The sequence below is a fragment of the Ictidomys tridecemlineatus genome, unplaced genomic scaffold, assembly GCF_052094955.1.
Source record: "Ictidomys tridecemlineatus isolate mIctTri1 unplaced genomic scaffold, mIctTri1.hap1 Scaffold_90, whole genome shotgun sequence".
NCBI lineage: Eukaryota > Metazoa > Chordata > Mammalia > Rodentia > Sciuridae > Ictidomys > Ictidomys tridecemlineatus.
The window spans coordinates 186814-205472 of NW_027526137.1; the positions used below are offsets into that span (position 1 = coordinate 186814).

Consider the following 18659-nt stretch of genomic DNA (forward strand, 5'->3'; position numbering starts at 1 on the left):
ATAGCTTAAGAAGAAGGGAGAGGCAGGCATTTAGGAGCAGAAAAACCATGAACAAAAGCACTCAAAGTAAAAGCTTAACATTCAAAGGAACAATAGGGAGATTAGCTTGATTAGTGTGTGGGTATATGTTTGGAATGGGAGAAGGTAGTTGGCAGGCTTTAATAAATATTTGTAAGTTTGAATAATGCAAGATAAGGTGAAAAGGGCCTTGAAAGCAAAGCTGAAGAAAATTCAATTAACCAACAAATAACTTGAGCAAATGTTCAGCCTCCCCAGTAATAAAAGCAATGTAAATTGAAACACCAAGGTCTTTTTCTTCTCACATTCCCTGAAATTTGCATAAAAAAAATACTTATTTCTGGGGCTAGGGTTGTGGCTCAATGGTAGAGTGCTCTCCTAGCATGCATGAGGCACTGGTTCGATCCTCAGTACCACATAAATGTGAAACAAAAATACTGTGTCCACCTAAAACTAAAAAATAAATATTTTTTAAAAATGCTTACTCTTAGTACTAGGAAGATTGCACATGCTGGTAAATGTGTTGATTGGTATCAGTTAAAAGAAACTTGGCTATTAGTTTCATGGAATGTTTATATTCTTCAGTCCAGCAATCTCCCTTTCAATAATCATAAAAACATGGACAGGGGCTGGGGTTATGGCTCAGTGGTAGAGTGCTCACCTCACACGTGCGAGGTCCTAGGTTCGATCCTTAGCACCACATAAAGATAAATAAATAAAATAACGGTATTGTATCTAACTACAAACTAAAAAAACAAATTTTTTAAAAAAAGGACAAAGATAAAATTCATGAGAGAATATTCCTTGCATCACTATCTATAGTGGGGAAAAATCAGATAAAATGCTCAAGATTGTTGATTAAAATAAAAATAACTCTTTTAAAAAGAAAAAAGGCCAATTAGAGCAATAAACTTTATACTATGTGAAATGCTAAGTGAAACGTGTGACTGGAAGTGAAATGGAACCTGTTTTTTCAAGAAAATTAATTTATTAAGAAATATGACGGGCTGGTGATGTGGCTCAAGAGGTAGCGTGCTTGCCTGGCATGCGTGCGGCTCGGGTTCGATCCTCAGCACCACATACAAAGATGTTGTGTCCGCCAAAAACTAAAAAATTTTTAAAAAATTCTCTCTCTCTCTCCCCTCCCTCTCTCTCTCTCTCTCTCTCTCAAGAAAAAAAAAAGAAATATGACAACTTGTGGGTTGGGGTGTGGCTCAGTGGCAGAGCCCTTGCCTAGCAGAAGTGAGGCTTTGGGTTCGATCCTCGGCACCACATTAAAAAATAAATAAATTATAAAATAAAGAACTCTGAAAAAAAAGGAAGAAAGAAAAGAAATATGACAATATGTAAAACCTAACAGTATAGAATGCAACAACAAGTCATGTCCTGTGACCTAGAAATCACACACAGGAGACTCTACTTGCAGAAAGAGGCTTACACATTAAAACACTTTATAAACAAAGATACACAGCAGTCTGTTAATTTTTTTAAAACTAGGAGGATTATAAATTATCAAACAAAAATGAAAAGTGATTCCTACCAGTGAAAAAAGAAGGGTGTGTGTAGAATAACTACAAATACATTTTATAAAAACTAAATACTCATGAATTAAAAAAAAGGTCCAGAAAACACAGCAAAATGACAACTGCAATGCAATAGCCTAGGTGAAGACAATAAAACTGTGTAACTTTTTCATATTTTTCTTAATAAGCACATATTACTTTCAACATACAAAGAGAGAAGAAGAGTGAAACAGAAGAGTAGGAGTGAATTCCTGGAAACCACAGCGTCATTCCCCCCCCCCAACGTTCTGCCCATACTTAACTACCCCATGTCAAATCGACACACTGGCCACAAAGAGGAGAGATGCTAGTTGGAAAGCAAACCTTTTGACTATAAGGAAAGAAAACTCAGCCATGGCACTGAAACCAGGAAGTACCTGAAGGACCAAAAAACAAGGCTGAATGTTGGAAAAGAAAGAGTGTAGGAAAAGATTTGGGAGTCCAAAGACCTACTGAAAATGTACCAGTGTTTTCTTTTAATTCACAAATGCACCCAGGTCTCTGAAGATTCAAGATTTTTCTAAGTAAACGGATCAAAAAATACAGAACAAGGAGAAGAGAAAATACTCTGACATATCATTTATTGTTCCCCATAGAGAATAAGATATTGCCAATTACAGAGTACCTCTGATTATAAAGAATACACACTAGAAATCAGGGAGTCCCTCTGAGAAATCTCCTTAAAGAGCTGGCCTACCTCTAAGCACTTCCTACCACATGAGCTATATCACATATACCATAGAGAAAAACGGGAAGAATCCTCAGATGCTCGCCTCTTGGATTATACCAGAACAATGGTATAATATTTGATTCCTCTCTCTTCTTCTTTATCATTGCTGTCACTTCACAATAAGACTGACCTGTTCCTTGATTGTGTTTTAGTTTATTTCATTGTAAGCACACTATATGTTCCGTGAGAATAGGCTGTTCTTAGATCTTTTTTGGTGTCACCTAGTACTAAGCCCTGTATACAGTTGATAGTTAATACATATTTATTGATAGATATCAGGCTAGGTGCTCAAAGTCATTCCAGACTAAGGTAAATTGAGAAACATGATTCCTTCTGCTACTGTGATTTTTTAAAATAATTCTATGAAGAGTGACATTACTCCAGGTGTCACTATACATGACTGTAATCCCAGCTACTTGGAAGGCTGAGGCAGGAGGATCCCAGCCTTGGCAACTTAATAAGACCTTATCTCAAAATAAAAAATAAAGAAGGCTGGGGATACAGCTAAGTGGTAGAGCACTTGCCTAGCAGGCATGAAGCCCAGGTGTAGTCCTTAGGACTACCAAAAAAAAAAAAAAAAAAAAAAAAAAAGAAAGAAAGGAAGAAAGAAAGAAAGAAAAGAGGGTTATTATACAGAAGGCCCTAAAAAACCATTAAAAATTCTATTTAATGGGAGCAGGAAGAAACGTCCACAGAAAATGCCAGGGATTCCATGGGATTCAATTTTCATGGACAAGCCAACCAGTTTGGCAATGCATGAGGGCATAATTTTAAATGCAGTCATAGCTGAAAACAGGAAGGATATACACAATCAAGTATTTAGGGACAGTATGTTCCTTGGTGGAAGGCCACAACTTATAGTCATATGGCAAATGAAATACATGATATTATAAATGGTGGCATTGCAGGTAGCCCACAGAAGTTATTTACTTCACCACTGGAACAATATACTTTTATAATGATAAATAATTGAAAACTAGTTCATTGAAATATTGGAAAGCAATCAAGGAGAACACCACTAAAAGAACTTCTTTTCTCTGAAATATAGAAGCTTCAGGGAAAGTTCTCAATTAAAGCATTAAGGAGTTGGAGATGTCCTGTGCTGGGTTTCTGGGGGAAACTAGGCACTTGTGACCCTTAGAAGTCAGTGACACAGTATTTTTAATACACATAATTCCATTCCCAAATGCAGGTAGGGGAGGCAGAGCACCAATATTGCTCTTCGTTGACCACATTTTCTAGCAGCAATATAAACAAAAGGTGAGGGAAGATTTTCCCACATTAATGGAAGAACTGGAAGAGACACAGGGAGAAAGTGTGTTTAAAAGACATTAGCAAGAGCTCTGCTACAGCCACGTCTGCACAGTGCAGCGGGAGTGAGGCTCTTCCCATGAGGGAGAGCAAAGTCCACAGTTACCTTCAGCATTCCACCTTGCTTTATAAGTAACTTTACAGTTGAGTACAAGTCTTGCCTCTCCTCTTCCATTGTTCTTCAGAGATTTGCATCCTATTTTATAAATGTGTGTCATCCCCTCATCCCCTCAGTGCTTGAACCTACCTCGTATCCTTGCTGAATGAATGATGAAGAAAAAAAATGTCAGAATGCCTAACCTGGACACCAGTTACACAGAAATGGAACCACAGGCATAGGAAAGCTTTGATTAAAGGGGTGACAGAGGGAATCAAGTGAATTACGGGACAGGGGTATGTAGCTGACCATTAGATGGATCTAAGTCAATTATTCAGATTTGAGAGGTTGTAGAAATAGATACAACTAAGATGAAGATGTCTTATGAGCAAAAGAAAGGCAAGATGTCATGAAATTGTGCTTATAGAATGGAAAATTCTAGTCTTCCAAGATTTAGCAACTGGATCAGACGTACTGATCCTTGTCAAATGAAGCTAATCTAACCCTAACTTCTGTCAAGCCCAGCTGGTTTGCCCTGACCCAGACAGCCTCATGTTCCAATTCTATAGAGGCAGTTTGTAGAGAACAAAGCAGTTAGAGTTCAGAGGACAGAAAAGAAAGAAACTTGGCAGAAAAAGAAAGAGAGATTATTCAGAACAATTGGCCTAATTTGAGTTCAGAGGCAAAAAAAGTCACATCAGAATACCACATTCAATTGAAATAGAACAGGGATTTTTGACACAGAAACAAAAATAATTAAATGCCAATTCCCATAAATTTAGAAAGATCATTTGACTTCACACTATTTGGCCTTATGATAAGAAAACCAATATATGGGTCAAATTCCAAAAGTAAACCAGAGTTTGTGATAACAAACATGTTAACACTGTTAGCTTATTAGAGATTAGCTGTGAACCAGGAAGATAATTCATAATGTCAAAGAGCATTTTCAAGCTTGGATTCAGAATCTCTATTTTAATGTTTTACAAAACTTGGTTCATGTGTGAAGACATACATATACTTTGTTTCTGGGTGCTATGGTTTTGGATATGGTTTATCCCTCAAAAGGACATATGCTGGAAGATTGGTATCCAATAAAATGATGTTGGAGTAGTCAAACTTTTAAGGGGTAGGGCCTCATGGAAGGTAACTAGGTTACAGGGTTACTTATACCCTCATGAATGGATTCATGATGTCTTGGAATAGGTCAAACCTCATGGGACTGAATTAGTTCTTGATAAACTGGGCTATTGGAAAGCAAAGCCACACCATGCAATTGGCCCTTCTACGCAGTCCATTGGTTTCCTTTCTACTTCCTGACCATGTTGTGATAGCCATGGGTGTGGGGGAGGGAACTTTTCCAGAATACTAGCACCATGCTGTTTGGACCACCTTCCACCACCAGAATCATGAGCCAAATAAATCTCTTTTCTTTATGCACTACCTAGCATCACGTGTTCTGTTACAGCAACATGAAATGGACTAAGGTATTACATGAAAATTTTTTAAATGCAAGCTATTTACAAGAATGAATTATAGCCACATCAGTGTTTATATCAGCTCAATTCAAAATAGCTAAGCTATGGAACCAACCTAGGTACCTTTCCACAGATGAATGGATAAAGAAAATGTGGTATATATACAAAATGGAATGTTAGTAAGCCATAAAGAAGAGTGAAATTATGGCATTGGCTGGTAAATGGTTGGAACTGAAGAATGTCGTGCTAAGTGAAATAAGCCAGTCCCCCAAAAAACCAATGGTTGAATGTTATCTCTAATACGTGGATGCTAACACACAGTGAAGGAAAGTGGAGAGGAGAAGAATAGAAGTTCAATTGGATTAGATAAAGGAGAATGAAGAGAAGGGAGTGGAGAGGAGAATAAGAAAGATAGTACAATGAACTGAACATAACTTTCCTATGTTCATATGCGAATACATGACCAGTATAATTCCACATCATTTACAACCACAAGAATGGGATCCTAATTAGAATAAGCTATACACCATGTATGTATAGTGTTAAAATACACTCTACTGTCATATAAAAAGAATAAAAAAAATTAAAAAGAATGAATTATACAGAACCGTATATCTAGACCCTTGTACTATTTCATATTTCTTTAAACTACATGTAGGAAATATGTAAAGAAAATAAATTTTCATATTAGGCTAAAATATATTTATTATCTTCCTATATTTAAATCACTGTTCCTAATGAAAACATTTTCAATGCTTCTGAGATGACCTTGAACATCAGACATCAATGTAGTAACACACATTGCTTAATTCATTCTTTCCCCGACCTTGTCCTTCCTTTTAATGGAACTTGACTTTTAGAATTTACCATTCTCAGACTAGTCATGTGCTTCAGGAAGAGCTAACATATATTCCAGGCCCAACTGAAGAATCCTGATTTGTCTAAGCTAATTATGGCAGATCTATTTCCCCCACCCGGGTTAAGTTGGGACATGTTAAAAATTAACTTTGGTCAATAATATGTGAATAAAAATCTGTAGGATGTGGAGGTGGGGACATAGAAACACACACAGGAGGAAGTGTCATTGTTTTCAAAAAGAAATAAGAAACACAAGGCTTCTAAATATTGTGTTTCAACTCTAACATCTGGAGGATGGCTCCAACATCTACATAATAGCAGCCATCTTGTAACCATCCAGAAAGCCCCCTGGGTCCATGCCTTCACGTCTAGGATGGCACAGTAGAAACACAGAGAAAACACATGCTTCAACCTGAAAAAAATGAATCCCCCTTAAAACATCCTGGTTACATATGTAATAACTTTTCCCTGTTTAAATTCTGATTTGGGTTTTTTATTAGTTGTATCCAAAAGCATTCTAAATACTATTAAGTCTGAACTATTTCAAACTTACATTTAAATATTAAAAAATGGAGCTATTATTTGAGGGATGAAAAATGACAATGACAAGAGTATGCTACTTAATTTTTTTAACCACACAAATATAAAATAAAGATATTGTGTCCACCTATAGCTACTTAATTTTTTACTAGGACATCTAGCCCAAGGTACAGAACTCAGTACTTCTAGTGAATCCTAAAGACTATTATATTTCAAAGGTGTTTACTACTCTATTCCCCCTTCACTACTTGCCTCCCCTCCTTCCCCACTTACAAGCAAACACATAAGTACACATACCACAGTCTGACAGATTAGGTCCTCAGCCTGCTGACCAGTTCATCATCCAGACTGGCGGTGCTACTTTCCCCATGTCATGACTTTAGGAAAATGGAAAGTATCTTCTTCTAATAACGGTAAAGACAAACACCAAAAAAGTAATATACTGCTCATGACAGGCTCTGTGTACTGGTGAATAAATGCTTTGTACATGAAAATAATTTGTGTTCCAGTCCTGCCACTTTCCAGCTATATGACAGCAGGCAAATAACTAAAATTCACTCCCTGTCGTTTTACTCCATTGTGAGGTGATGATGATATTACTCACCTTGCAAGGATCTCGTGAAGGTTAAATTAGACACACATAAAAAATTTTATTGATCATATTTTTATCAAAAATAGTTTTGTGTGTAACAACAATAGTTGGAAATTTCTGGAATTTCAAAACTATATGTTACTAAAATCAATAGTTACTAGGACTGAATTCTGAACAAATTATAAATGTTATCTTAAGTTCTAAGGAAACCATTCCCTCTGGCCTTAAGTTCTTTGACTCCATTTTCTCATTTGGAAAACAGCTCTGTGGTGTTTCTCTACAGGTAGTGAATGAGCAACAAATACAGCTTGTAAACTTCCTGATAAATGAATACTTTATCTCATAGCCCTGGAAGCAACCCTGACGTCTTAAATTATGTAATCCTGGTATTACATTATATTAGTCTGGCTCATATAAAATGTAAGCTACAAAAATATCAAAGCTAAGAAAAAATATTTACTCATGCTTTTACATGCAGAAAGAGGATGCATGCATTGCCAAGATTCCATAGAACAAGCTCAAACGAGAGCAACAATGCCTCAGTTATTAGAGAGGGCAATGGCCTGAAGCAGTCCTAAGGAACAAAGATTACTTGGTCCATGCAAGAGTCAATATTTAAGCATACAATGAGTAATTCCCACTTTAAGTTCATGAACATATTTCTTTTCAAGAACTTCTTTTTGGTTACAAATTTCATTTGTGGTCTCCCTACCTATAATCCATGAACCTATGAATGAACAAAACGTTGAAACATGAAACTCTCCAGTAAACAAAAATGTCAGTACAGACTTAATTCTGACTAGACCATCTCAACAAGGTTATACAAGACTTGTACTGTACTTCTCAGTCTCCAAAAATACTCATTTATCTACCCTGGCTAAAGCAACAGATTGAATGTTCTACAAAGATTTGTGGTAAATGCATGAATGACACCTCCAGACTGTATCAAATCATGGGGCTCTTAACTTTAAATCATTATTATTTAAAATCCTCTGACAAGTAAAGTGCCTCTTTGGGAGAATGAACCTCATATTCCACATTAGAATCATTTAAATTCAAATGAATATTATTGTTGCTAATAGAAACTTCATTTCTAAATATTTTTTTCAAATGTTCTAGTCATGCTATAAGCTAAAAATAACCATTAAATTATATTAATGCTAGCTTTGTGATCTTGAGCAAATCACTTAATTTTCTGCACCTTAATTTTCTTATCTGTTAAATGAAAATGGGATTGGGTGACTTTTTAGGTCCTTTAGAAAATAAAGACAAATAATAATTGTTAGCATTTATGTCATTTTAATTAAAGATGTGAAAAATGTAACCAAAGATTCTGTAAAACATTAAGTCTAAAAGAAATTGAACCACAGCCAAGAATTTTTGTAAACCCCAAATCCCCTCTCGATAGCACCAAACAATTGAGTTTTACAGAGTTAACTATGAAAAAGGTAAATTTCTTATTAGTAAAACTGATAACCTCCTGGGCTAATTTAATTCATTCCCTACTTGCCAACCAGAAATGTATGATTTTTACCTTTCTGGTTTAACAGCATAATGTTAGAAACTTTAAGGCCTACTCTTGCCTCATCTCTTATATACATGAAAACAGTGAGGCTCACTCAAAAAAAGAATACTTATGGGCATTCTCATCCATAGCCTACCTGCCTGCCCCTCTATAGGGTATACTGTATTTTCTCTTGCCTTTGTCTTACTTGCAATAAACTGCTCTAATAACTTCCCCACCAAAAACATAAAATCCACGAACGAAAAAAACTACATAATTCATATTGTCTTCCAACACCCACAGAAAGGGTCTTAGAGTCAACTCAAGCAAACTTCTCCCCTGCGCCCCACCCCCACTGAAATCAACATACCATATTAAAAATGTGTGATTATTGGTCCACATTCAGACTTTGAATGAACGAATGAAGTGGCTGTCTCCCACAGTTAGGGCAATGTAAAATCTAAAGACATACACCAAAAAAGTAATATACTACTCATGACAGGCTCTATGTATTGATAAATAAGTGCCCTGTACATGAAAATAATTTGTGTTCCAGTCCTGCCACTTTCTGGCTATACGACAACAGGCAAATAACTAAAATTCACTCCCTGTGGTTTTACGCCACTGTAAGGTGATGATGATATTGTTCACCTTGCAGGGATCTCGTGAAAGTTAAATTAGACACATAAAAATGGCCTGGCACAAGCCAACCATGGAATAGGCAAAAGACACTAAAAGACATGCCATCTGCCTTACAAATCTTCTCCCTTCCCTCAAGGTAAGTTGAACAGAATCCAATGCAACAGATAGCTGCCATATTTTTCACTGGGCTGTCAGTTCCCCTTAGGCACAGAATATTTCTGATTCATCTCTGCATGCTAGTACCCAGCAGATTGAAAACATAATGAACGTTATTCAATGGGGAAAATGAGAAATTCTTTGGGTCTGAGGATGTTAATATTATCCCAGACCCAGTGAAAGAAAGTTCCAATTTTCAGTTTGGCCAAATAGGTAAGTGTTTACTACAAGCTTCTATGTGGTTCAAAGCAAATAAGCTATTCTGAATTCTAATAATTACATTCTCTAAAATATAAAAAACTCAATTGCCCTAAAGCTCTCAATTTTAGTTTTGAAAAACCAATTCTTTCCTAAACAATGGAGTGGGTAACCACAGAAACTTGTGGAATCTCTTTTCCTAGAAAACACGAAGAACAGGAAAGAAGCCAGTCAGTCTGGAAATGGCTTCAAAATCTGCCGATAAGCAAGAAGTTGGGCTGAGTTAGATGCCCCTTGAAGGGTTCCTCTAGACCTATGCCACTAAGAAAAATAATTCTAATAATTCTGTCATTTATGTCCAAGAAAATAAAATAAATCTAACATCTCTCAATACAGTCATTGGAAATTATTTTATCTGGATCTAGTGATGCTTTTACAAACCCATTTTCTTCTTAAATTATAGTAAACTGTACTAAGCTCTTAATTTGAATATGAGCTCCTTAATAATACAGAATAGAAATTGCACTTAACACAGTAAACAAAATTATTTATTCATTTCTCTTTTTCAGTCTATTTCATGACCTTAAATCTACTCATCCCCAAAGCCTTATAAGAAATACTATTTCCTCAAAAATACATCACTCTATTTTTTCCATTTACAGATGTCCAAGGCATTCATTACCCAAATCACAATGCACAGGTGATTAGTGATATCTTCTATTTTCATCTGATTCACAAGTAACAGTTTATTTCTCCCCAGTTGAACTGTAAGCTCAAAAGCCCAAGTTTTGGAGCCCTCATGTTTAAACTGAATTCAAGGTAAGTACTTATTCATCATTAAGTTCTTATTGGCTCACAGGTTGAGTTTAAGCAAAAGGAAAATGTAAAAGCAATACTATTTAACTCTGCACAGTGAGCACCTGTATGAAGTTTTGGCAAAGCAGACACTCCACAAAGTCAAAAATAAAGCTTCTCAGACTACTATATATTGGCACTTGCCACTTAGCTGCAACTAACATAGTTGAAGGTTAAGACACACAAGGGACCCAGAGTTAAAGATGCAATTGGTTTAGCTGCTACCCTATAAAGAATGAGCAGCTATCAAGGACGGTCCATTCACATACAGATGGCAGCTACTATAGAAAAGCAGAAAGCACAGCACCTTCCCCAGAAAACAGGGCTATGCATGTTCCGATTTTACATGGAATCCATTATTCATTCTGTCAGACTAAGTCAGTTAAATGACAACAAACAGAAAGGAAAGGAGTGTTAGAAAATTACAGTGTAATAACATGACTGTAAAACTTGTATTTTCTCACTATTCATAATTCAAAGAACACATCTAGATCAGACCAATGGGCTCAAAAGCTCAATCTTAAGTGCATTCCACACACTCATACAGAGAGGCAGACCCCTGGTCCTTTCTCCACATATTAAATGAAAACTTCTGGTCCCTACTATGTGTCAAGTACTGTCTAAGGCATTGGCACTTTATCAAACATGCAATTCTAGTAACATTATATAAAGTCTCAGCTTCATATTTTAGAGGGAAGACACCTCAGGCTTGGCCCAACCTCTTATTTGAGCAAGAAGAAACTCAAGGAACAGAGAGGATAACCTCGTTGGTTATTGTGGCTTTATGAGAACAAAGGCAGGAGTAGAAAACAAACTTTTTATCCCCCCCTCCCCAGTAATAAAATTTACTTTTTCTACTAAGCAAGTATTTCTATATGCTTCCTACACACCAGACAGTATACAAGGTACCAGATACACAGGATTCTGACCCTGGTGCTGTCCTCAAAAGGCACAGTCTAACAGCAAGGCAACAGACAGAAACAGCAAACCATATCTCTAATTGTTTAGGACTTCAATTTTAAAAAAAATAATAATAAAGTTGTAATAGTTTGTTGTAGACTCTTAATAACCCCATGAAGATAAAATCTAGATCTTACTACTCCTGTCATATAGATTGAGAAACTGAAGTATGGAGTGAATAAGGGACTCTACTAAGGTCATCTCCAGTGGCAGCAAAATGCCTAGAAACCAAGTTTATTTACTCCAAGGTAGACATTCTTTTCACACTAGATGGAAAAAAAGCAGATGTTCTTTTTATGTTCAGTTCCTTTCTGACCAAGAGCACACATTTGCAAGACTGCATGCAGAACAACCTGTGGTTGTGAAAGCAAATTTAACTGGCTGTGAGGTGTCATCAGCTGAGGTTAGTTATTTGATGACTGAGTAATCACCCAACAAGACATTGTAAGTAGCATTCTTAAAGTGCCCTTTATATATACAAAGAATAGATGGAAACGGTCCTATCCTTCGGGGAATTAATATGTAGAAAATGGGTATATAAATATTTCAACAAAAAGTGACAAAATTAAATAAACTACAAAAGTAGAATAATCACAAACAATTGCAAATTTAACAAACTAAATGTTTTGCAGAACTTCTAAGAAGACCTGCCAAGAAACTGATAATTCAAGAGTTAAATAGAAAAGAGAAGCCTGTATAGGAGATGACACATGCCAGTCTTCTGATTATTGAAATACAGGCTCTTACTAAAAAATGTTCACCACACTTAAGTAAAATATCAACTTCCTAATTCCTTCATTTCACTTTCCACCATTAGTCAAAATAATTATACAAATATTCCATTTCTCTTCTTCTAGGAAAGTTATTAATTTTGTAATCTTCTCTATTCAAAAGAAATGAATTTCCATCAGTGTGACTTTAGCTAAAAGGGTAAAACTGTGTGATCTCATCGCCCTTTTATTCTTCTATCCTCTTTCAGTTGCAACCTAAATGAAATTAATGATCATTTTTCTCTGGTGCACAGTAAAATTTATATACACATTCAAGAAGAGCAATTTTAACATTAACTTTAATTGTTACTTAATATCATATTTTATTCATACTACTAAACATCATCATGGTCTCATAAAAAGATACAACTATTTTAAACTTAAGCACACTGTAGAATTATTAACAAATTAGACAAAGTTAAAAAGAAACAAATACTAGTAATTTTCAGTTAATGACAGGAAAAATTACTTTAAGAATGAGCTAAAGGGGCTGGTGTCATGGCTTGGTGGTAGAGCAGTTGCCTACCATGCATAAGACACTGAGTTCAATCCTCAGCACCACCTAAAAATAAATAAATAAAGGTATTGTGTCCATCTACAACTAAAAATATTTAAAAAAAATAACAGGCTATAAAGTAAAAATTATAATCATGCTACCAAAGTAGTAATATTTATTTTAAAAATACAACGCAGGGGAGAAAAAAAAATCTCTTAGTATTCCTGCATTTACTCAGGGGATTCAAACTTAGAGCCAGTTACCTTTCTTTGAAATATTTGGTGAATTTTACAGGCTGATAAGCAGCAATTTTCAGAACCACCACAGCAGGTTTCACTAGAATTACCACAAGCATATCAAAAAATTATTTCATCATATCTTTTAGTTCTTAAAACTTAATTTCATCACAAGAAGACATATTTTAATAAATACCAGTTTAAAATCTAAATTTGAAGCAAAAGCATAGTAACTTGTTTAGGGAAGAGAGAAGCTGGGCTTGAATTCATGTTTAGGTCCTTAAGACAATGACTTGTATGTCAAATTGGATTCTAAAAGTTTAAGGGAGTAATTAAACATGCAGCGACAGTGACATCTAGTGTTAACAGCTGCAAGCCAACTACACTACTATTAAATCCTCAAATGCTGAAGAACTATCCAAAGCTTCTCTTTAAGAACAAACAGAACTTGTGCATTATATTAAATAATAATAATAACCAAAATGGTTCCATAGATTTCCTTCCAGACATTAAAAAGCCTTACTGAAAAAAACAGAGTAAATTAAAGACCAAAAAGTAAATGCATTATTTATTTCACACAGTCAACATCTCCAACTTTCTCCCTTCGTTTAGGAGAGTAATGAATGCACAGGTAGTCTGGAAGGTGTTCTGATAAGAGTTTCACAATCTTTTAAACTTTCGCCTATATGATTAAAGATACTGCACAGATAGTAAATACTCGATAACACATCAGGAAAAAAGAATGTAGGACATTTCAGGAATACTTGAAGAAGACACAAAGAAAAAAGAATAGTTACTGCAGTGAGAAACAAGTCTATATTTCAGCCCTGGCTTCCTTGCTTTATATTTGTTGATTTGAAAGGTCAACTTTGTAATCAGTTGATATTTTTGCCCAAGGATTTAGAATTTGGCAGCACAGGTTAATTCATTATACCATTTTTATAGTTTTATGCTACAGATGAATCTGTAAAAGTAAGCAAAATTTCGACAATTATTTTTGGCCAGGACAATTTTGTGTAAAAAGAAAAGTTAGCATTAGATGAAGCTTACTTACCTATTTGTTTTGGAAAGTTCGTCCTTTCCCCTTTTAACTCCAAAAATTCTTGTGATCAAGGAACTAAAGAGAAGAGTGGATGAATTTCTCACCTATTATAAAAATAAACACACAATATGGGTCAAGGAATATTTATGGCATGAAATCAACATGTATAATGGTCAACTAGGTATTCCAATCATTATACCATTGGCTAGTGTAGGACTAAAGAAAACATGGTTTGTTTTCACAAAATGAGACAACTTTTTTAAAAAAAACTTAATAGTAATTGACTCAATGAACTCTTAAATTAAGCCCTAACTCCAAACACAATATAGTTTTTTCCTATTCTAATATTATCAATTGATTTCATTTTGTCCTTGAATTGAATCACCAAACAGTACTTTAAGAAAAAAAAACTATTTTTCATATCCTTCCTGACAATGATTATTCTAGACCTCAACTCTTTTCACTTATTTTTCTGTACTTACCTACCTGTGAGAAAATACTTGTAAGACTTAATTTCAAAGAATCCATGTAATAAATAGTCAAGAAAATACTTAATATTCCAAATGCCATTAACTTCACAATGCCAATAATATAGCCAAGGGATATTAACCCTAAAATTATATGATAGAACTGATTAATAAAAACAAGAGGCAAGAATAATGTTAATAAACTTGGATCATTTCTCCAAGACACTACAGAGTATGTTTTCCAAGCCAATGCATCAAGATACTTTGGAATTTCACGACAATGTCTTGAATATTCTAGCATTATTGGTCTTCCTCAATCACCTTGCCAAATCAGAGTAGAGAGGTTTAAGTATGTACTGCCTTCCTTATGGTGTGCAAGGCAATATATCAGCACCACAGAGAATATCTAGAAATAGAAGACACACAATTGCTGCCATCATAGAGCTTATTTTCTAATTAGGTAAGTGATCATATGGTATGTTAAGTAGCAATATAATCAGAAAAGTCATTAAAAGTAATAATGCAGGCTGGAGCCATAGCTCAGTGGTAGAGCCCTTGCCTCGCACATGTGAGGCACTGGGTTTGATCCTCAGCACCACACAAAAATAAATTAATAAACAAAGATTTTTTTAAAAAAAGTAATAACTTGAGATTTAGAAAACCACTTCCTGAAACCATTGCATAAGGGTCACAAACTCAAACGCCCAGTAGAAGCAGGGAGCAACAGAGGCAGCAGTGGACTGTGTCTAATTTAGTCCCTGCTCAGCTTCAGCTGACTAGCTGCCATGAAGGAATGCAAGCCTAATGTTGCCAGATCTTCTGCTTTTTTAACAGAAGCCAGAAACATGATTTTTATGTGAAATCTCACTATTTTGAAATGTTGGCAACAAATTAAAGAAAAGGGGTGGTGGAAAAATGACCATAGAGTCCAAATAAAATTCATACCAAAATTGCAATGAAACCCTAATCTTGGACAGATCTACTTAGGTCCATTCAATAGTCAGCAAACATTAATGGAGTCCCTACTACATGCCCTGCCTAATATGCCCAAACTGTAACAAATAGATCCATCCTGTCAATATCAGTATCACCTCTGCCTATCACAGGTCTTGATTATCTTACTCAGTCTCAGAAGGCTTGGTAAGGACATTTAGGACACCATTACTTCCCTCAAATCATAACAATGATAAAACACAAAAAGAAAGGTTAAAAGTAGGGCTCAGTGATAGAGTGCTTGCCCAGCACCACAAGTAATAACAAAAAAATAAACAAAACACAACAGAAACACAAATTCCATTTTGCCCTAAACCAAACTCTCTGACAAAGGCTGCCAGATGCACTAAAGTTAAACATCTGGAGATGTTGAGAATACACACTTTAAACAAAACCATAGGGTTTTTTTTTCACTTTGTGAAACAGGCACAACCCAGAAATAAAATTCTTTTTTTTAATCAATAGACTGAGGGCAAGAGACAGATAATGCATTTTAGTAATATTAATATGGACAAATGGAGCCGGGTGCAGTGACACACGCCTGTAATCCCAGAAAGGCCGGGGGACCACAAGTTCAAAGGCTGAGGCAGGGGGACCACAAGTTCAAAGCCAGCCTCAGCAACTTACTGAGGCCTGAGCAGCTTAGTAAGACCCTGTCTCTAAATTAAAAAAAAAAAAAAAAGATGAACCAATGGGTATCAATACTATCAGCTTGATCCATCCTGCATAGGCTGAATGTTTGTGCCTCCTTCCCCAAATACATATGTAGAAATCCTAACCTTCAAAGTGATGGCTTTGGGAGGTGGGGTACTTAGGATATGATTAGGTTATGAAATCTTTACACTTATAAATGGGATATTAAATGCTCATATTAAAGAGACCAGAGAGAGAGAGAGAGAGAGAGAGAGAGAGAGAGAGAGAGAGAGAGAGAGAGATCCATTGCCCCCTTTAACCTTTTACAAGATAAGGCAACTTCTATGAACCAAAAAGCAGGCCCTCATGAGACACTGAATCTGCTGGCACATCTATCTTGGATTTCCCAGCCTCCAGAACTATGAGAAATAAATTTTTGCTGCTTATAAGTCACCCATTCTGTGGCATTTTGTTATAGCAGCTCAAACAGACCAAGAAATCCATTATAAAATTCCTCCATTTAGTAGCCAATTATGATCAATACCTATTCTGATACATATAGCAAAACGGTGATACTCTATCAGAACTTCTGCATTAATTACTTAACATTCCCAGAAAAAATTTTAAAAACTTTCCCTAATCATCTATTTGGTTACCCTGTTCACTCAATACAGAATTATTTGCATGTATTAACCAATTTTCCATTCAGGGCAGAGCAAACCTCCAAAAGTAATCAATTGATGATACTTGGTTTTATTTATTTTTTTTTTTTAAAGAGAGAATGGGGGGCGCAGAGAGAGAGAGAATTTTAACATTTATTTATTTTTTCTTAGTTCTCGGCGGACACAACATCTTTGTTGGTATGTGGTGCTGCTGAGGATCGAACCCGGGTCGTACGCACGCTAGGCGAGCGCACTACCGCTTGAGCCACATCCCCAGCCCCCAATACTTGGTTTTAATATTTTAAAAATGACTTTCCCTTCTTTGAGATACAATACACATACTGTAAAATTCACCATTTTGAAGTATACAAGTCAGTGGTTTTTACTATATTTCTAAAGTGGGAGACTATCACCACTAAATCAACAATATTTTCACAGCCCCAAAATGAAACCCTGCACACATTAGTCATCATTTTCCCTCCACCCATAGTAGGAAAGCACTGATCTATTTCTGTCTCTAAATATTTGCCTATTCCAGACATTTCATATACATAGGATCATGAAACAGATGGCCTTTTATGTAAGCCTTCTTTCACTCAGCACAATATCCTCAAGATTCACCCATATTCTAACATTTTTTGATATGTTCTTCCTTTTTATGGTAATATCCCATAATAGAGATATATCACATTTTTTAAATCTGTTCAGCATTTGATGGGACATTTGGCTTGTTTCCCATTTTTTGGCTATTATGGATAATGCTACTGAAAACATCTGTGCACAAATTTTTGTATCAACATGTTTTCACTTCTCTTAGGTATACATCCAGAAGTAGTATGGTAAATTATTACAGTAACTCTGCTTGTAGGAACTGCCAAAATGGTGGTACCATTTTATATTCTGATTAGCAATATATTAGGGCTTCAATTTCACCAATTCTGTGATTCTGCACATCTTCCTCAATACTTTTATTGTCCATCTTTTTAATCTTAGTGAGTACAAAATGGTATCTCATTGTGGCTATGATTTGCATTTCCCTAATGATGCTAAACATCTTTTTATGTACTTATTGACCATCTGAATATCTTTTGGGGGGAAATATATTCAAATGAATTGTCCATTTTTTTAATTGGGTTATCTTTTTATTATTATTGAGTTCTAAGAGTTTTCTGTATATTCTTAATTTTGATCAAGTCTAATTTACCTATGTTATTTTCTGTTGCTTGTACCTTAGGTGTTGTATCTAAGACACTGTTAACCCACTCCAAGGTAGAAAAACTTACACAAGTTTTCTTCTAAAATTTTTATAGCTCTTACATTTAGATTTTTGATCCATTTTTAGTTCCTCAAACATGAAATTCATTCCCTTGCATTATAGCTATCTAATGGTACTAGTACTATTGGTTGAAAGAACTATTCTTTCTCCATTGATCTTTGAGCACTATTTTTTAAATTTTTTGTGGAGATTTATTTCTGGACAATCAATCCTATTCCATGATTTATATGTCTATCCTGATGTCAAATCCATAATCAAATTTACTACTGCTTAGTAGTAATTTTTGAAATTGGGGCCTATGAGCCCTTTGACTTTTTTTCAAGATTGTTTTGTCTAGTATGGGACCCTTGTATTTTTTTAACATATATTAGGACCAAAATATTAATTTATGCCAAAAAATATTCAGATGGAATTTTAACAGAAATTATGTTGAATCTGTAGATCAATTTGGGGAATATTATCATCTTAATGATAGAACGTCTTCCAATAATGAACATGGGATATCTGGTCCTCTTGCATTTCTCTGAATAATGTTTTCAGATTTTCAGTGTGAAAGGTTGCACTTTTTCTGTTAAATTAATTT

At 35.3% G+C, this 18659-nt stretch overlaps 1 pseudogene across 1 annotated transcript in view; it reads right to left on the bottom strand.

Moving 5' to 3' along the window:
- The window catches only part of LOC144374831 (transport and Golgi organization protein 1 homolog), a 167514-nt pseudogene that overhangs the window by 139740 nt on the left and 9115 nt on the right, over window positions 1-18659 (bottom strand). Inside the window, exon 3 of the transcript XR_013434099.1 lies at window positions 14058-14149. The product of XR_013434099.1 is annotated as a transport and Golgi organization protein 1 homolog (transcript). The remainder of the gene's footprint in view (window positions 1-14057; window positions 14150-18659) is intronic.